The sequence below is a fragment of the Nycticebus coucang genome, chromosome 15 (genome assembly GCF_027406575.1).
Source record: "Nycticebus coucang isolate mNycCou1 chromosome 15, mNycCou1.pri, whole genome shotgun sequence".
In the NCBI taxonomy this organism is placed as follows: domain Eukaryota; kingdom Metazoa; phylum Chordata; class Mammalia; order Primates; family Lorisidae; genus Nycticebus; species Nycticebus coucang.
In genome coordinates, this window is record NC_069794.1 from 75,477,551 (window position 1) to 75,503,808 (window position 26,258).

General features: G+C 39.4%; 1 non-coding gene and 1 pseudogene across 1 annotated transcript; one reads left to right on the top strand and one right to left on the bottom strand.

Annotated features, from left to right (window-relative positions):
• The first annotated feature begins 7,661 nt into the window (after positions 1-7,661).
• LOC128567071 (U6 spliceosomal RNA) lies at positions 7,662-7,765 on the top strand. Its single transcript, XR_008374743.1, has one exon. It is a non-coding gene; the product is annotated as a U6 spliceosomal RNA (small nuclear RNA).
• A 2,148-nt stretch (positions 7,766-9,913) lies between these two features.
• Positions 9,914-10,828, bottom strand: LOC128566488 (testin-like; annotated as a pseudogene).
• Between the last annotated feature and the right edge of the window lie 15,430 nt (positions 10,829-26,258).

Below are 26,258 nucleotides of genomic sequence, written 5' to 3' on the forward strand. Positions count from 1 at the left end.
GGTTTAATAACAAATTCTGTAGAACTATTTGACTTTAAATCATGAAAGTGGCTAATTCTGACATATTTGTTTTAAAACAGGATACTATAAAATACCATAAATTATAACATATCAAAAACTCATTCCTCAGAAAAAGCCAAAACTTAACTCTCAAATTGTTTATGCATTTGTGATAGCACAAAACTCTCAGAGGTGTTTTTCTTTAAAAAAAAAACAAAAAACAAAACAAAACACCATCACATCTATGAATAATCACTATTAAAAGTGGAACCCAAGTATTTGGTAGATTTTACAAATAGCTTTGTTGTAGCCATTATATACACTCTTTCCCCCCCCGACATACGCTTTAAATGGTACTATTTGATTTACAGGGCTATAGTGACTGGTATAACAAATTGTAATGTTTTGCCTAACACTGGTTTACACCAATAAAAAGGAATCTATCCTCTATAACACATTCTGGGCTAGCTGCAAAGCTTGAAAATTACCACATATTATTCATAGTTCAGAAATGGAAATCTCTAAACAGAATAACTGTTCAAATTCAAAAATACACTACTGGGACTTGATCAAACTAAAAAGCTTCTGCACAGCTAAGAACACAGTAAGCAGAGCAAGCAGACAGCCCTCAGAATGGGAGAAGATATTTGCAGGGTATATCTCTGACAAAGGTTTAATAACCAGAATCCACAGAGAACTCAAACGCATCAGCAAGAAAAAAACAAGGGATCCCATCGCAGGCTGGGCAAGGGATTTGAAGAGAAACTTCTCTGAAGAAGACAGGCGCACGGCCTTCAGACATATGAAAAAATGCTCATCATCTTTAATCATCAGAGAAATGCAAATCAAAACTACTTTGAGATATCATCTAACTCCAATGAGACTAGCCGATATCACAAAATCTCAAGACCAGAGATGTTGGCGTGGATGCGGAGAAAAGGGAACACTTCTGCACTGCTGGTGGGAATGCAAATTAATACATTCCTTTTGGAAAGATATATGGAGAACACTCAGAGATCTAAAAATAGATCTGCCATTCAATCCTGTAATCCCTCTGCTGGGCATATACCCAGAAGACCAAAAATCACAACATAACAAAGATATTTGTACCAGAATGTTTATTGCAGCCCAATTCATAATAGCTAAGTCATGGAAAAAGCCCAAGTGCCCATCGATCCACGAATGGATTAATAAATTGTGGTATATGTATACCATGGAATACTATGCAGCCTTAAAGAAAGATGGAGACTTTACCTCTTTCATGTTTACATGGATGGAGCTGGAACATATTCTTCTTAGTAAAGTATCCCAAGAATGGAAGAAAAAATACCCAATGTACACAGCCCTACTATGAAACTAATTTGGGACTCTCACATGAAAACTATAACCCAGCTACAACTTAACAATAGGGGGAAGTGGGAAAGACAACTATAACCCAGCTACAACTTAACAATAGGGGGAAGTGGGGGTGGGTAGAGGGAGGGGAATCGGAGGGATCACACCTGTGGTGCATATTACAGGGGTATTTGCGAAACTTGGTAAATGTAGAATGTAAATGTTTTGGCACAGTAACTGAGATAACGCCGGAAAGGCTATGTTAACCACTGTGATAAAAATGTGTCAAATGGCTTATGAAGTGAGTGTATGATGCCCCATAATCATATCATTGTATACAGTTATGATTTAATAAAAAAAAAAAGAAAAAAAATTAATCAGAAAAGCTTCATTCTACCATCATGTACTATGGTCTGAATCAAGTATCTTAACCATTAGAAATTCTCACTCCTCCAAAGCTCAAAACTAAAATAGTGAATATGTGTGTCCTCCCATCAGACTCCATCAAAGGATTTATAGAAATTAGCCCATTTACCAATCCAGTAACTTAGAGATATATGATAGGATTCCATGACAGTGAATAGTCATTTTGTAGAAAAATTTACCAGAAACTGTAGCATTTCCAATATGTCTGTCAGTGAACTCAAATAGAGCTAGTTTTGTCTTCATTATAGTGAATTGACCATGAATGTGGTCATGTCAGCTGTGCCTAAACTGCTGAGTGATACAGCACACACCTGGAGAAGAGAATCCAAGACACAGATGAAGTCTACAAATAAAAATAACATGCATTATTTATTTCATGAGTTAATTACACTTCAGAATTAATGCCAAACTAAAAGAAAAGGAGCCATCTTCTAGAAGTACATGAGAAATAGATTAAATGATATAATAATCATATAGTTTAAGAAGTGAGCAGCACCGAATCAATACTTTTTAAATTAAATTAAGATAAATGGTTTAATATTTGAAGGAAAATCAACAATAAGACAGAAACTGTCAAAATACATGGGTTTAAAAAATGCCAAAATTCAAACAAACTGTATGATAGAAGGGCAAAAAACAGTCACTAAAAATGAATTTACAACTCACCTGAGCAAAATCAGCTTGACGAGCATCTAATGATACAACTGAGGAATCATGAGAGGCCTTCATGCAACAACATGGTTGTCTGATTTAGTTAAGGAACGTGTCCAAGATCAGATGGTGGGAGTTGAACACAAAATAAAGGATGGTTTATCCACTGCTTCTATTTTTTCACTAAGTTTCAATGAATACATGTCAGTTCACAGTAAAATAAGATAAGAAAGATACAAGCACAGGCTCACACATTACAAATGTATAGTTTATCAATAGCTTATTTTGAACTATAATAATCACTACAGAATGAAACAGCTTATGTTGGAATTAATGTCAATTTGTACTCTAAAATTTAAAAAGTTAGTGAGAAAATTCACTTTTCATTTGAATTATAAAATTGCATTTGGATAATGTATTCAAAATGGCCTACTGTTTTGTTTTATTTTTAAGCCCAAGTCATAAGAAAAATTCAATTCATAGACCAGTGCTATCCCAACTATAATATAATTGAGAAATATTCCCCACTCCCCAGCCCAAATCTCAGAACTCTTGGTTCAATCTCAGGACTCTAGGTCAGGGGTCCAGGGACTGATATGTAGGTTGGGGGTCCAGGGACTGGTATGTAGGTTAGGGGTCCAAGGACTGGTCTTTCAACCAACACTCCTGGAGAGTGTCTGGAAATACTCACTTGATTATCACTTCAAGAAATAGTATAACATTTAAATAATAGAAAATCTAGAGTTGAAAAGCACAATAAGTGAAATGAAAAATTCAATGTATGGGTTTTACAGCAGATAAGAGCAGTCAGAATAAATAATCAGTGAATATGAAGATGAGTCAAATATACAGAAACAGAAAAAAGAATGAACAGAAATGAACAGAGCTTCCAAGACTGGTGAGACATCAACTATATAAGAATAATGAGAATTGCAGATGGAGAGAACAGAAAAAGGCAAAATATATTTGAAGAAATAATGGCAGAGGACTTCTCAAAATTTATGAAAAACATTAATCTAAACTTCCAAGAAGCTAACTGACTTCAAGTAGGATAAACTAAGAGACCCATACTAAGACTCATCAAAATCAAACTGTCAAAAGATAAAGACAAAGAGATAATTTTAAAAGGGATTTTCATAATTATCCCAAAACATGGGAGTCCAGAGGCATGGTGTGACATATTCATGGCTGAAAGATACTCCAAGAATTCCATATTCAGCAAAACTATTCTTCAAGAATAAAGGAGGCATTCCCAAATAAAGACAAAAATTCTTCACTAGCATACTGGCCCTACAAGAAATACTAAAGAGAATCAGACACTAGACAGTAACTCAATACACAGGAAGAAATCACACTGGGAAAGGTTCCAATAAAGGTAAATATAAAAGACAGTTTTAATGTACTTTTGTGTAGAACTCCTTTTTACCTCTGATTTATATGTCAACTGAATAAGAAAATAATTATACATCTGTATTACAGACATATTATATAGAAAGATTTAATTTGTAACAATAAAAAGCATCAAGGAACAGGCAAATGCAGCTATATAACAACAAAGTTTTACATACGATTGACAGTCACATGGTATTAATCTTAAAGTCAAATGCTAATTGTAATTCCTAGGACATCACTAAGAAACTATTACTTCACATACCCTTCCACACACATACATATTTAAATAAAAAATAAAAAAAAGTGGTATACTAGAAAATATCTACTTAATATTTTTTTATTAACTTATTTTTATTGTTAAATCATAGCTGCGTACATTAAGATGCACTGTAGATGTGGCCCCACCCATTACCCTCCCTCCACCAAAACCTCTCCCCCCTTCCCCTTCCTTGGCCCTTTCCCCATAGTCTAAGTAAAGTAATGGGGAGAGAGAAGAACAAAACCCATTTAAGGTATACAGAAAACAAAAAGCAAAATACACACATAAATCCTACTCTATCCTCAAATAAATTAAGTGTTAATGGATTAAGCATGCCAACCAAAAGCTGTTTCTACAACTTCACTCCACTGCCACCTTTATATTTATTCATTCAACTATCTTCCATTTAAAGCAGTGGTTCGCAGCATTAGGGCTGCAGCATTAGGAAGGTTGAAAACCACTAATAAAGTTTTCCAAGTTTCTGTCCCATAGCTTCTTTGAATAAAGCCTCTCAGGCTCAGTACCCATAGCACAGTGGTTATGGTGTCAGCCACGTGCACCCAGGCTGGCGGGTTTGAACCTGGCCCAGGCCTGCTAAACAAGACAACTACAACAACAACAAACAGCGGGGTATTGTGGTGGATGCCTGTGGTCCCAGCTACTTGGGAGGCTGAGGCAAGAGAATCACTTAAGCCCAAGAGTTTGACGTTGCTGTGAGCTGTGACGCCACAGCACTCTACCAAGGGTGACATAGTGAGACTCTGTCTCAAAAAAAAAAAAAAAAAAGCCCCTCAAAACTAAAAACAAAAGCCTACCAACACCCCCCCCAAGGAAAGGGAGGCAGAACATGATGGTGGATGGGATGGACGTGTAGCCCACCTCTCCCAAGTCATCAGGTGAGAGGAAGAGGGGTCTGGACCTTTCCTGTGTGTGGATTATTGGTGTGGATGGACAGCTGGAGACACTAAGCGAATTGGTGGATTGCCGTATATGAGGGGTAATTTAAAACCACAGAATCTGTTGTAGAGATTTTTCCGTTTGACCATGCTGGCTGGCAGTCCCCTCCCTTACGGAGGACAGCAGCTTGCAATTACTGGCAAAACCCAATTGACGAAAATTTATTCCTGAGCTGAGGGTGGCGCCTGAAAGGAGAGCCACTCAAAATCCCGGGGAGCTGGGCAACCTGATGGAAAATTGAAGGGAAGGGATCCCTCCTGGGAAACAGACATTTTGAACTATCTGAAATGGCGGACACCTTCCCCCAGAACAACAGGAGTGATTAAATAGACCGGAGCATTCCTGGTGGGGAATGTTGGAGGGGGCTGGCAGTTCAGGCTGCCCAGTGAACTGGCAGGTGGCTGGACTCAAAAGTCCCGATTCAAAAGGGAGACTCTGAACCACAAAACTGAGAATAAGGTCCCGGAGCGCTCCAGCCATGGAACCGGCTGCAGCCCTGGGACCCTCCAGCAGCCGAGGGAGCCGCCAGCAGCCCTGCAAGCCAGCAGCAGCCCCCCACAGCTGATTGCAGTCACCAGTATGCAGGAGAACCTGGGAGCAGAGTGGAAAGATTTGTGAAGCGTGGACTCCTGCACTGAGTTGGGAGGTCGGCTAGGAGTGCTGTCTGGAACAGAGCAGCTGAGCTTGCACAATAGTTAGGTGACAAACTTGTACAGAAACTCCAAAATGGCGATTGGCCAGGTAGGGTGGTTACCACGGTAACAGTATAAACTGTGAATCAGGTATAAGCCTGGGAACCACTCACAGTGCCATCTGGTGTCCAGAAAGTATATTGCATTATAAATATATTTCTACGAAAGTTGATCACTACATCATACATACAGATGTATATTTCTACATATATATGAATAATATTTTTGTGGTTGGTGCCTTTTTTTCTTTTCTTTTTTTGTTCTGTTTTTTTCCTCACCATTTTCTTGGAGGAGCGATTGTTAAAATTTTATTATTTTTGTTTATAGATATATTTTTATTTTTTTCTATTTTTAATTTCTCCTTTCTTCTTTTCTAACTTTTTTATGAACACCACTTTTTTCCTTATTTTTCAATTATTTTATGATTATCACTATTTTTATTGTAACTGTCTTTTGTTGTTGTTGTCGTGGGTGTTCTCTGTATGTCTGTGTCTCCGTCTGTTTGTGCATCTATGGGCTCGTGTGTCTGATAGCCTTTGTATCTGTTTATTTGCTCATTTGGTCTCAGTGAGCTTGGTGTTACGACCTGCAATTCTGAGCTATTTCTCCCCAGATGTCAACAAATTACTGTCACCTACACAGTGACTTATTACAGATGAAGTAGCAAGATAAAAACTACATAGAACTTAACTAGTACTCTACATAGATTAATCCACACTTGGAAAGTACATGTAATATTTTGTTCTCATTTTAACAATTTGGAAAGTGAAGACCAAGAAATATTAACTCCTGTAGAGGAGAATGAGCAGCAGCAACTTAAAGAAAAAAAATGTGCCTACATAAACCTCCACTTCTAAGATGTACTTCCTAAACCAAAACTAAACAAAATCTTCAAACCTAACTAATCAAGTAAATAAATAAAATAGCTCCTTTTTAACAAGGTCATACAGATTTCTTTTACTCTTGAAAAGAAGAGACTGGGGGAAGTGTTATTTATAAGATGTAGCGTATTTCTGCCTTGTGAAGAATAGAAGCTTGAACTTTCTGGAGAAATTACCATACTCAAAGGGAGGAGTGTTTGGAGATTCTACTACTAGAAGGACCCATCTATTTGGTATTAGGGAAGACTTTCCATATGCAATATAGCAATAACCCAAATATCAAGCTTTGAATTGAGAAATTAAAGTTCTTCCTAGTAATACAAATAGGATTGATTTTTAAATAGATCTTTGTCATTCCAGATTCTGTTACTATATGTTATTGCTGGATTTTGGTAGATGTGCATGCTGTTACTCCAAGTGTTGCATACAGGAAATCAGGATGGATCTCAAAAAGAATTAGAAAGTTGTATGGACCTGGTCTTAGCCTTGTACTAGAGATGGTCTTTGAAATGAAAATACATTTTTTTCAATCCAACTGAAAGTATTATAGATGGTATTACTCAAGATTGAACAATCTAGGTTTTAAGAATTATAATGATGCTGAATACTTGAGACACATGCTGATGAGAATTATAAGATATTTAGTCCACTTTGGATATAAAAGGATTGAAAGCATATCACTGTGTGTAGAGCTGGAATGCCCTCTTAAGGGAAATACCTTTCCCAATGACAGTTATTCTGGCTGGCAAATTCTGGATGAGGATGACTATATGAGGAGGGCTTTGACCAGAGGAGGGAGAAAACTACTTGGGGGAAATGGGACTAGGATTCTGGAGAAAGAAGTAGAATTATGGGGTCTCCCATTGGGGAAAACAGTCTGCATCCTATCAGCTGCAATCCAAGGATTAGATGGCCTGGAAGACCTACAGAACAGTGAGACCCTGAGGCTAGAAGGTTGTATGCTAGATAAGAAGTTGTATGCTAGGAGATCAATGATGAGGGTCATAGGACTATAGTCTCTTTCTTACAGTGGTATATCAATATAAAAGTTTTCTAGATTGTGCTTGCTTTGACAACACATATATTATACTAAATTTGGAAAAATACAGAGATGATTAGGCTGGCCCCTATGCAAGGATGACATGCATATTCAAGAAGCATTCCATATTTTTTAGGTCTTTGTGATAAATGAAATGAGCCTAACCTTTCTCTTGAACTTTTCTGTTGATCGATCTAGAGATTGATTTTATTAATTTTATTGATGTTTTAAATGATCTCTTCGTTTAGTTTCATTTTTTTTTATATTGGTGTTGCATTTTTTGTTCCATTTAAATGTACTTGTACTTAATTTGGATTTAATTTGCTTTCCTGTTTTTAGAAACTTATAGTTCATTATTTTGTACTTCTTTTCTAACATAACATTTAGCTATAAATTGTCTTCTAAGCAATACTTTGCTGTATCCCACAACATTTTGATGAATTGTTGAATTGTCTTCTCATTATCAGTTAGGATAATCTGTTTTTATTTTCATTTCTTATTGAATTCATGGGTTAGTTTTATGTGATTTTTTCATAAAAAGAGTACATTCTTTTATTGGTTTTTCTTCATACATGGTTAAATTTCAACTTTCAATAATAAAATTCAATAAACTTGATTTCTTAATTATAAAAACTTGCTTTGCACATTATTTACATGTTGCCAAAGTCCATACAAACATCAGAAGGATCTGATTGACTCTGTGTCTGGTACCAGCACACTGAAGGAGGAGGGAGCTAGCTAATCAGGTAACATACAAAGATTAAATTATAGATAAGCCCTGGGTGTTTGGCACTGTCCATTAATATTGTAACACTGTCCTCCTAAAGACAGGCATTCTTAAGCCTTAGTCACAATGTACCAGAATCCGCTGTTCACATTAAAACCAGCTTCTGGACATTATAACAGTAATCATTTCATTTAAAAAAACACAAACTACAAGAACTGGGAATAGAATTCAAATTCTCTAATTCCTTGCTATGCTCCAAGCTGCCATCTAGAAAGTAGGTATAATTTGGTAACTTTTCCATTTTTTGGAGTATGAGGAAGAAACAAATTAAAGAAAATATCCTTCTATAAACATAAAGACACACACTTTTCTTTAAAAGTATTAGTTTTTCTTGGGAGGTTAAAGGGAGCCCTGATAATGCAAAAATTTTGATAATTCTGGCAGGAATTATACAGCAACCAATGCCATTGAAGTTGTGGAGACGGTACTAGCAGTTGAGCTCACATATAGAAGGTTCTGGAATACCTATATCTGGTTTCAAAATCCTTAGTGACGTGTTTTAAGAGTCTCTTCTTAGTACTTCAATAGATTCAGGTCATAGGCTATAGATGTACTTTAATATATACACTTGTAAAATGGAAAGAAAAAAATAAAATTATAAAACTTCTATTTATTAAAATTTTAGTGACATGGGATTTGACTAACTTCATTTTAACAAATATTAAATCTCTTCACCTCAATTAGGCCCATTAAATTTAATTCATTAAACTATACATATTCCAGAATGTAAAAGACATTTAACCTACCACGCTTATAAAAGGTGTTAGCTTAGGCTGGGCATGGTGGCTCAAGCCTGTACTCTTAGCACTCTGGGTGGATTGCCTGAGCTCAGGAGTCTGAGACCGGCCTGAGAAAGAGTGAGACATAGTCTCTAAAAAATAGCCGGGCATTATGGTGGGTTCCTGTAGTTCCAGCTATTTGGGAGGCTGGGGCAAGAGGATTGCTTGAGCCCAGGAGTTTTAGGTTATTGTGAGCTATGATGCCACAGCACTCTACTGAGAGCAACAAAATGAGACTCTGTCTCAATAAACAAACAGACAAAAAAGATATTAATTTAGTCTTAAACCAAAAGACCCTCGATATAACATAAATCATAGGAAAAGGAAACAGAAATCAGAAATTCTCTGGTAAAGATGTGCTTTGCCTAAAATTTTTAGCAATAAATTAAGACAAAAAACTCAAGTCTTAAAATATACAAAAGACTACGCAATACAAAATAATGTCACTAGACTAAAATTAAAATTTAACCATTTTTTTCCAATTTGTTTCTAAAATCATAAATGGGGTTTTATAATCCCAAATTGAAACATCTACTCTTCATAACTTCAGAATTTGACATGCAATTCTACAATATGCTTTCCAAACCCAGTCTTCGTTGTATTTTTACATTTCTGAAGTCGAGTATCTGAACTACTCTATCCTAAATATACAATTTTGCTTTTTTAAGTGAAAAAACTTTATTTTGAATAATAATATACATAGCATTCATCCCATTTAATTTTCAGCACATTGGGGTTTCTCACTGTCACAGTAATATCGGCCACAGCACAGCTTCTCACTCTTTCAGAAACAAATCATGTCACCCAGGCCTGCATAGCAGATGCTGCAGATAAAATAAGCTGGGTGCCACAGTCTATCATAGCAGACCTTTCAACACACATGGCTGGATCTCCTTCCTTCATGCTCATTTTGCAGGAATAGGAGGAATACTGAGTTCTTTTTTCCTTGGCAGATTTGTCCTTCATGGTCCCCACTACTGCTGAGGTGCTTTTGTCTCCACCACTGATGTACATTTGATTGGGCCCTTGAATGTCTATCTCACAGGGAGTTTGACATTGCCTACTCCCAGAACCTCATTCTTATATTTCTTCACAAATTGCTCCATTTCTTTCACTTCTTTGGGAGACAACTCATGGCACTTTGAAAGGCCCGGTCATAAGCAGGGAGTTGCTTTACAAGCTGCTGCTTCTGGTACTACTCCTGCTCTGAGCCTGCCACTGGCTGCTTTTCCTTGGGCAACGTCTGTGTATACATATGTGTATATATATATATATATACTGCCTGGCCAGTGCCTGATTCTGGACAAGAGGAGCCCATTCATAGGTAACTGTGTAATGAAGACATTCTTCTTGGCAGCAGCTGGATTGGTCGATATCATAATATTGCATTTATACATAGGAATTCTACCTGATTTTAGTTTCATAATCAAGGTGGTATACTTGGCGTCTTCACACTTTTTGATCTTCTTCACTACTCCGAGGATATCATGTTCTTGGCCATGAAATAACAACATATTTTTCTCCAGAAATACAGTTTGAACCCTTCACATTTTCCTTTGCATTTTAAACAGAGGGCTCCAAATTCTTGCTCATGACCGAAACCCATCTTAATGTTGGCTTCCAGGCCCATGTTTATGAGGAGTGCTCCCTCCTTCTGTCCAGGATCTCATGCACAGGTTCCACCGGCCTCCAGTACCACTATGGAAACTGAAGGGGGAACCTGCAGGACTGCTGCAGTCATTAACCTGGTGCTGTGAAACTTCCCTATAAATGTACAATTTTAAGTAACTATCCTACACCTGTTGATAAGAGAGTTTTCTGAAAACAATCTATCAAAATGTACAGAATGGTTTCTATCCAAGAATTAGCAGCAAGGGAAGAAATATTAAACACATACCAAGAAATGATTTATTTTAAACATAACAGAACCAGTGCTGTTCTCTGTCATAAAAGAGAACATGTAAAATTACTTTTACAGACTAGTAATATTTTATCCCTGTATAGGTCTCAACCCTACTTAAAGATATTTTATGCAAAGTAACCAGCAGGAGTTATTGAGTAAAAATCCCAGATAACATTGTCATAAATGTGCTTTCCCAAAGCGTAAAAGCAACTTGAGGAAAAGAACTACTATGGTAACTTCCCTCAGAACTACTATGGTAACTTCCCTTACTTTAAACAATAACAGCTAATGAAAATTTTTTTTTGTTTAATTATATATATATTTTTATTAAATAATAGCTATGTACATTAATGTGATCATGGGGCACCATACACTAGTTTTATAGACCGTTTGACACATTTTCATCACACTGGTCAACATAGCCTTCCTGGCATTTTCCTAGTTATTGTGCCAAGACATTTACATTCCACATTTATTAAGTATCACATATGCCTTTGTAAGATGCACCGCGGGTGTAATCCCACCAATCCCCCTCCATCCTCCCATCCTCTCTCCTCCCTCCCCTTCCTTTCCCTGTTCCCCCTATTCTTAGGTTGTAACTGGGTTATAGCTTTCATGTGAAAGCCGTAAATCAGTTACATAGTAGGGCTGAGTACATTGGATACTTTTTCTTCCATTCTTAGGATACTTTACTAAGAAGAATACGCTCCACCTCCATCCATATAAACACAAAAGAGGTAAAGTCTCCATATTTCTTTAAGGCTGTATGATATTCCATGGTGTACATATACCACAATTTATTAATTCATTCGTGGATCGATGGGCACTTGGGCTTTTTCCATGACTTAGCACTTATGAATAGGGCTGAAATAAACATTCCGGTACAAATATCTTGGTTGTGATGTGATTTTTGGTCTTCTGGGTATATGCCTAGTAGAGGAATTACAGGATTGAATGGCAGATCTATTTTTGATCTCTAAGTGTTCTCCATACATCTTTCCAAAAGGAATGTATTGGAGGGAGTAGACAAGATGGCTGACTGAAGCCAGCTTTCCACAGAGGCTCCCGTCCAGAAGGAGAGTTAAAAGACAAAAATTTAGCAAGTAACCTCGTGGATTTGAGCTGCACTAAGAGAGAAGGTTGAAGAATGCACTTCAATCTCGCTGAGGCGAGCTGCGACCACCAGGATAAAAACAAAAGGTACAAAATCCATCACCAAGCGGACGGGAGTCCCCTCCCCCATGAGAATGGCTCAGAGTGCCGCACAAACAATCAGGCAGAGTTCAAATGTCCTCCCACTACACTCCATGGGAGAGACCCTCTAAATACTGGACCTACCTCCCATACTAGGGTGCCACAGCCTTCTCCTGCCAGGCATAAAACTGTATAAAATTGTGTATAGTCTCTACCTGGAATTCTGAGCTCCCAGCACTCCCCTCCACTCACACTGAGGTCTGGTGGCCAGTGCCCCCAGAGTTCAGAGTCTTGGGTGATTTCTCTAGGGGTGTGGATGGTGCCTGGACTGCAGCTGGTCGGCACCAGCTCTGGGGCTCGGGAGCGAGGAGAGGAGAGTTAGCTGAGAGGGGACCGCACCAGAGCGGCGGTTCCTTGAGGCAGAGTGCAGCAGCCATATTTGGCGACAATACGGCCAGGCATAAAACTGTTTAAAACTGTGTGTGTTCTCTGCCCGCAACCCTGGGCTCCCAATGCTCCCCTCTGCTCTCACTCCAAGGTCTGGAGGCCTGTCCCCAGGAGTCCAGACTCTTGGGTGATTTCTTGAGGGGGTGGTGTGGACAGTGCCTGGTCTTCAGCCAGTAAGTGCTGGCTCTGGGGTGTGGGAGTGAGGAGAGGACGGGCGGCTGAGAGGGAGCTGCACCAGAGTGGTGGTTCCCTGAGGCACAGTGCGGCAGCCATTTTTGGCGACAATACAGCCAGGCATAAAACTGTGTGGAACTGTGTGTATTCTCTGCCTGCAAACCTGGGCTCCCAGTGCTCCCCTCAGCTCTCACTCTGAGATCTGGGGGCCTGTCCCCAGGAGTCCAGACTCTTGGGCGATTGCTCGAGGGGTGTGGACAGTGCCGGGGCTGAAGCCAGTCGATGCAGACTCTGGGGCGCGGTAACGAAGAGAGAACGGTTAGCTGGGAGGGAGACACACCAGAGCAGTGGTTCCCTGAGGCATAAAACAGTACCCTCTTTTGACAGCAATAGAGCTCACTACCGGATATTCTGAAGCTACACCCCCTGTCTCCCTTGGCAACCAGAGACTGTGAGTAAAGGATTTGCCTGAGGCAACACCAACTGGCAAACCAGGGAAACTCCCAAGGTGGGGCTGACCCAGAGGTCCACTTTACTGAACCTAAGACCACCTGGCCCTCAGGGGATCGTCAACCTATAGACAATACAAGAGCAAAGACAAGCTGATTTGGAACTCAATTCAGCTTCTCTTCTGCAGGGGAACTGCGAAGTTGTTCTATTCTGTTCTGTCAGTAACATTAATCAGGGGTGAGACTGGACCTGAGTGAAAACCCCACAACTTTCATCAAGTGCCCGAAGTTATCAGGCCTCACCTCCTCCTGCTAGAGAGAGGCAGAGCTCAGTGGCCTGGCAGACTTCTTGTGATTCAGGTGCAAACTCCTGGAGTATTGGTTCACTACAGGCAACTGGGTCAGCCAACTGCAGGGCTATCAGTGACAGGGTGTGACAGTGGTGCAAGTTGGGGAAGGAGGCATCAATCTTCCCAGACTGATCTATTGGCTGGGTGGCTCCTCCTGACTCCACGTAACACTGGAGAAAGCCACACCAGAATAGTCACCACACCCCTGTGATCCAGTTCCCAGAGACCTCTTAAAATCTCTCACCTGAGACAGGTGCAGACTTAGACAATTGATTTGGACCTTTTGAACTGAATCAATCACCTGAGGACAAATCAGGTGGTGCCCTGGGTGCGCGGTTGTAGGAAGGTTTGGTTTTCCTTTTCCAATTGTTGCATGTGGTGGGTGAGGTGACTTAATTGCTGATATTTCTCCACAGCTGAGACTTCAATCCAGAGTATCTGTTTCATTAGGGTAGAACAAAAACCAGCTGAAAACAAGACAGAACCACTTAGCCCCACCACACCAGACAGGGCCCCAGTTTCTCAGGCCACAACACTGTACAGGCCCTCAACAAAGCCCCAGGGGAAAAAATCAAAGGGAGTAAAACAACCATGGGGCAGAATTAGTGGAAAAACTCTGGCAAAATCAATAACCAGAATAGATCAAACCCCCCCACCCCAGGGAAAGGTATGGCAGATATAATTGAAGATCCCATCCATAAACAACTGGCTGAGATGTCAGAAATTGAATTCAGAATTTGGATGGCAGACAAGATTAATAAAGTGGAATTAGGAATTCAAGGAGAAATTAAAAGTTGTCTCAAGAATTTAAAGAATTTAAAGACAAAAGCATCAAAGACTTAGACACACTGAAGCAAGAATTTGCAGCCCTCAAAGATATGAAAAATACAGTAGAATCCCTCAGCAACAGAATGCAGCAAGCAGAAAAAAGGATTTCTGACATGGAAGATAAAGCCTTTGAATGCTCCCAAACTCTCAAAGAGGAAGACAAATGGAGAGCAAAAACGGATCATTCTCTCAGAGAGCTCTGCGATAATTTGAAAAAGGCTTATATCTGAATCACTGGAGTTCCTGAAATAGACAAAATGGCCTCTCTGGGCACAGAGGCCCTTCTGCATGAAATTATGAAAGAGAATATTGCACCCATGCCTAGAGATTCTGAAATTCAGATAGCAGACAGCTTCAGAACCCCAGCACGACTCAACCCCAATAAGACATCCCCCAGGCATATCATAATTAACTTCACTAAAGTTAATATGAAGGAGAAAATCCTCAAAGCTGCCAGGAGAAAGAAAACCATTACATTCAAAGGGAAGAATATTAGAATGACTGCAGATCTCTCTGCTGAAACTTTTCAAGCCAGAAAAAGCTTCTGGCTTCAACAACATCCTAACAAACAGAATCCAGCAACACATCAAACAAATTATACATCATGACCAAGTCAGTTTTATCCTAGGGTCTCAAGGCTGGTTCAATATACGTAAATCTATAAATGCAATCCAGCACATAAACAAATTAAAAAACAAAGAACATATGATTCTCTCAATCCATGCAGAAAAAGCTTTTGATAATCTCCAGCATCCCTTCATGATCAGAACACTTAAGAAAATTTTACAGAAGGGACCTTTTTTAAACTGATAGAGGCCACCTACAGTAAACCCACACCCAGTATCATACTGAATGGAGTTAAAGTGAAATCATTTCCACTCAGATCAGGAACCAGACAAGACTGCCCATTGTCTGCACTGCTCTTTGACATTGTAATGGAAGTTTTAGCCATGACTATTAGTGAAGAAAAGGCGATCAATGGTATCCATATAGGGTCAGAAGAGATCAAACTTTCACTCTTCGCAGATGATATGATTGTATATCTGGAAAACACCAGGGATTCCACTACAAAACTCTTAGAAGTGATCAAGGAATACATCAGCGTCTCAGGGTACAAAATCAACATTCATAAATTGGTAGCCTTTACATATATCAACAATAGTCAAGTTGAAAAAACAGTTAAGGACTCTATCCCATTCACAGTAGTGTCAAAGAAGATAAAATATTTGGGAGTTTATCTAACAAAGGACATGAAAGATCTCTATAAAGAGAACTATGAGAAAAGAAATAGCTGACAATGTTAACAAATGGAAAAACATACCATGCTCATGGCTGGGAGGAATCAATATCATTAAAATGCCCATACTACCCAAAGCAATATATAATTTCAACTCAATCCCTATTAAAGCTCCACTGTCATACTTCAAAGATTTTGAAAAAACAATACTTCATTTTATATTGAATCAGAAAAAAACTCAAATAGCCAAGACATTACTCAGAAATAAAAACAAAGCAGGAGGAATCACGCTACCAGACCTCAGAGTATACTACAAATCGATAGTGATCACAACATCATGGTACTGGCAGAAAAATAGAGAAGTAGATGTTTAGAACAGAATAGAGAACCAAGAGATGAATCCAGCTACTTACCATTATTTAATCTTTGACAAGCCAATAAAAAACATTCAGTGGGGAAAAGATTCCCTATGTAACAATTGGTGCTGGGTGAACTGGCTGGCAACCTGCAGAAGACTGAAACTGGAACCACACCTTTCACCATCAACTAAGATAGACTCTCACTGGGTTAAAGATTTAAACTTAAGACATGAAGCTATAAAAATACTAGAGGAGAGTGCAGAGAAATTTCTTGAATAAATCAGTCTGGGCAAGTATTTTATGAGTAGGACCCCCCACCCCCCGGGTAATTGAAGCAGCTTCAACAATACACTACTGCGACTTGATCAAACTAAAAAGCTTGTGCACTGCCAAGAATACAGTAAGTAAAGCAAGCAAACAGCCCTCAGAATGGGAGAAGACATTTGCAGGTTATGTCTCCGAAAAAGGTTTAATAAACACAATCCACAGAGAACTCTAATGCATTAGCAAGAATAGAACAAGAGATCCCATCGCAGGCTAGGCAAGGGATTTGAAAAAAATCTTCTCTGAAGAAGACAGGCACGTGGCCTTCAGACATATGAAAACATGCTCATCATCTTTAATCATCAGAGAAATGCAAATCAAAACTACTTTGAGATATCATCTAATTCCAGTGAGACTAGCCTATATCACAAAATCCCAAGACCAGAGATGTTGGCGTGGATGTGGAGAAAAGGGAACACTTTTGCACTGCTGGTGGGAAATTAATATATTCTTTTTGGAAAGAGATATGGAGAACACGTAGAGATCTAAAAATAGATCTGCCATTCAATCCTGTAATCCCTCTACTGGGCATATACCCAGAAGACCAAAAATCACATCATAGCAAAGACATTTGTACCAGAATGTTTATTGCAGCCCTATTCATAATTGCTAAGTCATGGAAAAAGCCCAAGTGCCCATCAATCCATGAATGGATTAATAAATTGTGGTATATGTACACCATGGAATATTATGCAGCCTTAAAGAAAGATGGAGACTTTACCTCTTTCATGTTTACATGGATGGAGCTAGAACATATTCTTCTTATAAAGTATCACAAGAATGGAAGAAAAAGTACCCAATGTACTCAGCCCTATTATGAAACTAATTTAGGGATTTCACATGAAAGCTATAACCCAGTTACAACCTAAGAATAGGGGAAGGGGGAAAGGGAGGGGGCGTAGGTGGTTAGAGGGAAGGGGATTGGTGGGATTGCACCAGCGGTGCATCTTACAAGGATATATATGAAACTTGGTAAATGTGGAATGTTAAGTGTCTTGGCACAGTAACTGAGAGAATGCCAGGAAGGCTATGTTAACCAGTGTGATGAAAGTGTGTAAACGGTCTGTGAATCTAGTGAATGATGCCCCATGATCATATCAATGTACACAGCTATGATTTAAAAATAAAAAAAAATGAATGTATTAATTTGCATTCCCACCAGCTGTGTAGAAATGTTCTGTTTCCTCCACATCCACGCCAACATCTCTGGTCTTGGGATTTTGTGATATAGGCTAGTCTTACCGGAGTTAGATGATATCTCAAAGTAGTTTTGACTTGCATTTCTTTGATGATTAAAGATGATGAGCATTTTTTCATATGTCTGTAGGCAGCATGCTTGCTTCTTCAGAGAAGTTTCTCTTCAAATCCCTTGCCCAGCCTGCGATGTTCTTTTCTTGCTTATACGTTTGAGTTCTCTATGGATTGTGGTTATGAAACCTTTGTCAGAGACATAATCTGCAAATATCTTCTCTCATTCTGAGGGCTGTTTGCTTGTTTTACTTACTGTGTTCTTGGCAGTGCAGAGGCATTTTTTTTTTTGTTGTAGACACAGAGTCTCACTTTATGGCCCTCGGTAGAGTGCCGTGGCCTCACACAACTCACAGCAACCACCAACTCCTGGGCTTAAGTGATTCTCTTGCCTCAGCCTCCCGAGTAGCTGGGACTACAGGCACCTGCCACAACGCCCAGCTATTTTTTGGTTGCAGTTTGGCCGGAGCCGGGTTTGAACCCGCCACCCTCGGTATATGGGGCTGGTGCCTTACTGACTGAGCCACAGGCGCCGCCGAGTGCAGAAGCTTTTTAGTTTGATCAAGTCCTAGTAGTGTATTTTTGAAGCTGCTTCAATTGCCCGGGGGGTCCTCCTCATAAAATACTCGCACAGACCGATTTTTTCAAGGATTTTCCCTGCACTCTCTTCTAGTATTTTTATACTTTCATATCTTACATTTAAATATTTAATCCAGTGAGAGTGTATCTTAGTTAATGTTGAAAGGTGTGGTTCCAGTTTCAGTCTTCTGCAGGTTGCCAGCCAGTTCACCCAGCACCATTTGTTGCATAGGAAATCTTTTCCCCAGTGAAGGTTTTTAATTGGCTTGTCAAAGATTAAATAATGGTAAGTAGCTGGATTTATCTCTTGGTTCTCTGTTCTGTTCCAGACTTCTACTTCTCTGTTTTTGTTCCAGTACCATGCTGTTTTGATCACTATCGATTTGTAGTATAGTCTGAGGTCTGGTAGCGTGATTCCTCCTGCTTTGTTTTATTTCTGAGTAGTGCCTTGGCTATTTGAGTTTTTTTCTGATTCCATATAAAATGAACTATTGTTTTTTCAAGATCTTTAAAGTATGACAGTGGAGCTTTAATAGGGACTGCGTTGAAATTATATATTGCTTTTGGTAGTATGGACATTTTAATGATATTGATTCTTCCCAGCCATGAGCATGGTATGTTTTTCCATTTGTTAACATTGTCAGCTATTTCTTTTCTTAGAGTTTCATAGTTCTCTTTATAGAGATCTTTCACGTCCTTTGTCAGATAAACTCCCAAATATTCATCTTCTTTGGCATCACTGTGAATGGGATAGAGTCCTTAACTGTTTTTTCAACTTTACTATTGTTAGTGTATATAAAGGCTACCTATTTATGAATGTTGATTTTGTAACCTGAGATGCAGCTATATTCCTTGATTACTTCTAAGAGTTTTTGAGAATCCATTATGTTTTCCAGATATACAATCATATCATCTGCGAAGAGCGAAAGTTTGATCTCTTCTGACCCTATATGGATATCCTTGATTGCCTTTTCTTCCCTAATTGCGTTGGCTAAAACTTCCATTACAATGTTAAAAAGCAATGGAGACAATGGGCAGCCTTGTCTGGTTCCTGATCTGAGTGGAAATGATTTCAATTTAACTCCATTCAATATGATATTGGCTGTGGGTTTGCTGTAGATGGTCTCTATCAGTTCAAGAAATGTCCCTTCTATACCAATTTTCTTAAGTGTTCTGATCATGAAGAGATGCTGGATATTACCATAAGCTTTTTCTACATCGATTGAGAGAATCAGATGTTCTTTGCTTTTTAATTTGTTTGTGTGCTAAATTATACTTATAGATTTACATATATTGAACCAGCCTTGAGACCCTGGCATAAAACCGACTTTGTCATGATGTATAATTTACTTGATGTGTTGCTGGATTCTGTTTGTTAGGATCTTGTTGAAAATTTTTGCATCTATATTCATTAGTGTTATTGGTCTATAATTTTCTTTTCTTGTTGGGTCTTTTCCTGGGTTGGGGATCAGGGTGTTGTTTGCTTCATAGAATGTGTTGGGTAGTCTTCCTTCTTTTTCTACCTTTTGGAACAGGTTGAGTAATGTAGGTACTAATTCCTCTTTAAAGGTTTGGTAGAATTCTGACGTGAAACCGTCTGGTGCCAGGCTTTTCTTTTTAGGGAGGTTTTGTATGGTTGATGCTATTTCCGAACTTGATATGGGCCCGTTCAATTCTTTCACTTGCTTCTGGCTAAGTCTTGGAACGTGACATGCTTCTAAGTATTGGTAAATTTCCTTCAGGTTTTCATATTTCTGAGAATAAATTTTTTGTAATATTTATTAAGGATTTTTTTGAATTTCTGAGGAGTCTGTTGTTATTTTGTCTATGTCATTTCTGATTGATGAGATTAGAGATTTTACTCTTTTTTTTCCTGATTAAGTTGGCCAAGGTTTATCTATTTTATTGACCTTTTCAAAAAACCAGCTTTTTTGATTTATTGATCTGTTGTATAATTCTTTTGTTTTCAATTTCATTTAATTCTGCTCTAAATTTGGTTATTTCTTTTCTTCCACTGGATTTGGGGTTGGAATGTTCTTCCTTTTCAAGTTGCTTGAGATCTCCCATTGTTAACTTCAGGCTTGCAGTGGTATAAATTTCTCTCTTAGGATTGCCTTTGTGGTATCCCAGTGGTTCTGATAATTTGTGTCTTCATTGTCGTTTTGTTCCAAAGCTTTGGCAATTTCCTTCCTAATGTCTTCTCTGACCCAGTTATCATTCAGCATAAGGTTATTTAACTTCCATGTTTTTGTATGAGTATGCAGATTTCTGTTGTTACTCAGCTCAAATTTTATTCCATGCTGGTCTGAGATGATGCAAGGAATAATTTCTATTCCTTTAAATTTACTGAGGTTAGACTTGTGACCTAAGATGTGATCGATTTTGGAGTAAGTTCCATGGGCTGATTAGAAGTATGTGTATTCAGTTTTTTGGGGATGAAATGTTCGGTAGATGTCTGCTAAATCCAAATGTTGGATGGTTAGGTTTAAATCTAAGATTTCTTTGCTCAGCTTCTTATTGAAGGATCGATCCAACACTGCCAAAGGAGTGTTGAAATCTTCAACTATTGTGGAGCTGGAGGAAATCAAGTTGCTCATGTCTGTTAGAGTTTCTCTTATAAATTGAGGTGCATTCTGGTTGGGTGCATAGATATTAATGATTGAAATTTCATCATATTGAGCATTACCCTTAACAAATATGAAGTGACCATTCTTATCCTTCCTTACTTTTGTTGGTTTAAAGCCTATTATATCTGCAAATAAAATTTCAACAACTGCTTTTTTCTGGTTACCATTTGCCTGAAATATGGATGACCATCCTTTCCCCTGAGTCTATATTTGTCTTTAAGGTAAGATGTGACTCTTGTATGCACAAAATATCTGGCCTGAATTTTTGTATCCAGTGTGCTAACCTATGTCTCTTTAGAGGACAGTTCACGCTGTTCACATTATTGGAGAATATTGATAAGTCTGGTAAAATTTTGGGTATCGAGTTTTTCAAAATTCCAGTGGACATTTTTAATCCTTTCGCCAGTGTGGATGTTGGAGTTTGATCAAAAGTTTCTGAGTGAGTTTACTTTTGTGTTAAGATTTACCAATCCTAACACAAAAGTCATTTGTACAGACCACAAATTGGTCATTATGGAGGATAGGTCTGAGAATATCCTGAAGAGCTGGTTTGGTTCTGGAAAATTTCTTCAACATATGAATGTCATTAAAGTATTTATTTTCTCCATCATAAATCAAACTCAGTTTAGCTGGATACAAGATCCGGTGTTGAAAGTTATTTTGCTTTAGGAGATTAAAAGTCGATGACCACCCTCTTCTGGCTTGAAAAGTGTCAGCAGAGATATCTGCAGTCACTCTAATATTCTTCCCTTTGTAGGTAATGGCTTTTTTCAATCTGGCTGCTTTGAGAATTTTCTCCTTCAAATTAAGTTTAGTAACGTTAATTATGATATGCCTGGGGGATGTCTTATTGGGGTTCAGTTGTGCTGGGGTTCTGAAGTCATCTGCTACCTGAATTTCAGAATCTCTAGGCATGTCTGGAAAATTCTCTTTCGTAATTTCATGGAGAAGTGCCTCTGTGCCTAGCAAGGCCACTTCATTGCTTTCAGGAATTCCAAAGAGTCAGATATTAGCCTTCTTTGAATTATCCCAGAGCTCTCTGAGAGAATGGTCTGTGTTTGCTCTCCATTTGTCTTTCTCTTTGAGAGTTTGGGAGCGTTCAAAGGCTTTGTCTTCAATGTCAGAAATCCTTTCTTCTGCTTACTCCACTCTGTTACTGAGGGATTCTACTGTATTTTTCAGATCTTTTGAGGGCTGCAAATTCTTGCTTCAGTGCGTCTAAGTCTTTGGTGGTTTTGTCTTAAATTCATTAAATTCTTGAGACAACTTTTGAATTTCTCCTCAAATTCCTAATTCTGACTTTTGAATTGATGCTCAAAGTTCTAATTCCAAATTTTCCTCCACTTTATTAATCTTATTTGCAATCCAAATTCTGAATTCGATTTCTGACATCTCAGCCAGTTGTTTATGAATGGGATCTTCAATTACATCTGCCATATCTTTTCTTGGGGGGGGGGGTGTTGATCTATTCTTGTTATTCATGTTACCTGAATTTTTCCACTGATTCCACCCGATGATTGTTCTACTCCCTTTGATTTTTCCCCTGGATCTTTGTCGAGGACCCATACAGTGCTGTGGCCTGAGAAACTGGGGCCCTGTTTGGTGTGGTGGGGCTAAGTGCTTCTGTCTTGTTTTCAGCTGGTTTCTGTTTGACCCTAGTGAAATAGTTAGTCTGTGTTGAAGTCTCAGCTGTGGAGAAATGCCAGCAATTAAGTCACCCCACCCACCACAGTCAACAATTGGAAAAGGAAAATCAAACCTTCCTACAACCACCTGAATAGTCCTCAGGTGATTGGCTCAGTTCAAAAGGTCCAAATCAATTGTCTTAGTCAGCACCTGTCGGGTGGGATAGTTTAAGATGTCTCTGGGAACTGGATCACAGGTGTCTGGTCACTACTCTGATATGGGTTACTCCAGTGCTACATGGAGTCAGGAGGAGCCACTCAGGAAATAGATCAGTCTGGGAAGTTTGATGCCTTCTTTTCCACCTTGCACCTCTGTCACGCCCAGTCTCTGATAGCCCTGCAGTTGGCTGACCCAGTTGCCTGTAGTGAACTGATACTCCAGGGGTTTGCACCTGCCTGATGACAAGGAAATCTGACAGGCCTCTACCTCTATCTAGCCTGACAGCCCCGGGCACTTGGTGAAGGTTGGGGGTTGTGCACTCAGTTCCAGCCCCACCCCTGATTGATGTTACTGACAGAATAGAACAGAAATGCTAAATTCCCCTTCAGAAGAGAAGCTGTTTTGAGTTCCAAAGCCCTGTCTTTGCTCCTACAAGTTTGTATTAGGTTACCTGTCAATTCTATCCTGCTGCCTTCCTTTGTCTATAGGCTGACAATCCCCTGAGAGCCAGGTGCATCTTAGGCTCAGTAAAGCATTCCTCTGGATCAGCCCTGACCTGGGAGCTTCTTGGGTCTGTGAATCGGTACCCGCCTCAGGCAAATCCTTTACTCACGGTTTGTTGCCGGCCTCCTCTGGTTGCCCAGGGAGACAGGGAGTGTGGCTTCAGAATATCCGTGAGTGAGCCATATTGGTGTGGTTCCCGCTCAGCCAACCATCCTTGCTCCTTGCTCCTGTGCCCCAGAGTCAGCACTGACCAGTTGCAGTGTAGGCACTGTCGACACCCCTTGAAAAATCACCCAAGAATCTGGACTCCTGGGGGACAGCTTTCCAGACCTCAGACTTAGAGTGCAGGGGAATGCTGGGAGCTCAGAGTTACAGGTAGAGAATATCTACAGTTTTACACAGTTTTATGCCTGGTCATATTGCTGGTAAAAGACCGCTGCCGCTCCATGCCTCAGGGAACCGCCCCTCTGGTGTGGTTTCCTCCCAGCCGACCGTCCTCTCCTCGATCCCGTGCCCCAGAGTCAGCACTGACCAGCTGCAGTTCAGGCACTATCCACACCCTCGAGAAATCACCCAAGAATCTGAACTCCTGGGGAACAGGCCTCCAGTTCTCAGAGTGAGAGTGGAAGGGAATGCTGGGAGCTCAGAGTTGCAGGTAGAGAATATATACAGTTTTATACAGTTTTATGCCTGGCAGGTGAACACCATGGCACCCTATTAGGGGAGGCAGGTCCAGTTTTTAGAGGGTCTCTCCTGTGGAGTGTAGCGGGAGGACCTTTGAACTCTGCCTGTTTGTTTGTGGGGCACTCTGAGCCATTCTCATGGGGAAGGGGACTCCCATCTGCTTGGTGATGGATTTTGTACCTTTTGTTTGTATCCTTGTGGTCCCAGCTCACCTCAGCAGGGTTGATGTGCGTTCTTCAACCTTCTTTCTTGGTGCAGCTCAAATTCACCAGATTACTTGCTAAATTTTTGTCCTTTAACTCTTCTTCTGGGCGGGAGCCTGTGTGGAAAGCTGGCTTCAGTCAGCCATCTTCTGAAAATATTTTTAAAACCAGCTTTGGGTATGATGTAGTATACTGCCCACCAAACATAAAGGGAAGTCAAAAAACATTCTTTCCTTTTATCAGAAATCTGCCACCTTTACTTTTAAAATTACAACTGATTAACTTTTAGATTTTTTTTTATTATTATTGTTTGGGATTCATTGAGGGTACAAAGAATTAGGTTACAATGACTGCAATTGTTAAGCAAAGTCCCTCTTGTAGCTGTGTCCCACCCCCAAGACATGTGCCATACACTGTGACCCTCCCATCCACCTCCCTCCTTCCCCTCTCCACTCCCTCATTTCCCTACTCCCACCCCCTTGTATTTGCTCATCTACTGCCTTTATATTAGAATACAGTACATTGGATTCTCGCTTCTAGATTCTTGTGGTATTTGACAAAGACAAATGAGTTTCACCTCCATCCAGGTTAATACAAAGGATGTAAAGTCTCCATCTTTTTTAATGGCTGAATAGTATTCCATCGTGTACATATGCCACAGCTTATTAATCCATTCCTGGGTTGGTGGGCATTTAAGCTGTTTCCACGTTTTGGCAATTGTAATTGAGCTGCAATAAATAGTCCAGTGCAAACATCCTTATTATAAAAGGATTCTTTTCTTCTGGGTAGATACCTCGTAATGGGATTGCAGCATCAAATGTGAGGTCTAATTTGAATTCTTTGAGGATTCTTCATACTTCATTCCAAAAAGGTTATATTAGTTTGCAGTCCCACCAGCAGTGTGAAAGTTTTACCTTCTCTCCACATCCACACCAGCTTCTGCAGCTTTGAGAGTTTGTGATGAGGGCTATGCTCACTGGGGTTAGGTAATATCTGAGGGTGGTTTAGATTTTCATTTCTCTGATGATCAGGGACAATGAGCATTTTTTCAAATGTTTGTTAGCCATTCTTCTGTCTTTAATGGAGAAAGTTCTCTTCATATCTCTTGCACAGAGGTAGGCGGAATTCCTGGGCAAAGTTGTTTTTTTTTGTTTTAATATGGTCTAATCCAACATTTAAATGTCTAAAATTCTGCATTTCAATGTAGGAAGAGTTCTTTTTCAAGTGATCTTCACAACCCAGAACATTAACACCAAATCAAGTCACCTTGTTTGCCTATAATGAAGTAAGAGAGGAAAATAGATATCTGAAGACAAGTATTTGCTCTGCTCTGAAAGTGAGCAAGCTTTCAATATATGAGCAACACAGAATTCCATTTCTCTCAAGCTCCCTCAAATCCAGGATGCTTCCATTTAATAAGTCAATATATTATTCCTAAAAATTAAAGTTTAGTCACTAGAAAGGACTGCACAAAAATTATCCTCATTCCCAACAATGACCAGAACAGTTCTAATCAGCCCTTCTCCCCACAAAAAATAGAGAAGTAGTTGGGGCTGAAGACTTTAAATATGAAATGTCAGTTCTCAAAACAATGCTATTTGCTCAAGGTTGTAGGTCTTTATATTTCCTTCTCTAATACTTCTCCTATTTATAAGTTCATTTCTATACATACACATATGCACACACACTCTCAAGTAAACCACTTTTTTATGTTTGTTGATAAATTATGAGAATTAGGAGCTAGGTGTATACAGGGCTTCATATGTACTTTGTAAACACCTTAATCACTTGGGTCCTTTTCTTCAAAAGCCTAAAATCAAGTTATACAACCAAGGATTATTACTTTCCCACACACTATCACAAGCTGTATGTTGAGGAAGGACAGAGAAAAAGCTCTCATAACTGATGTTTAGGTGAGAAGGCAGAGAGATAGCCTCAGTCTTTGTGCCTGGGAAGACAGCCTAATGTGCTGTCCACAGGACCAAACTTCAATACCAAATCAGGATCAGGGAAAGTATTTGAACTATGCAAACAGTCTAACTTAGCTACAGGTCTCTTTTAATGCTGGCTGCCAACTTGCAAAAGTACTGAAAAGCTCTTGGAAT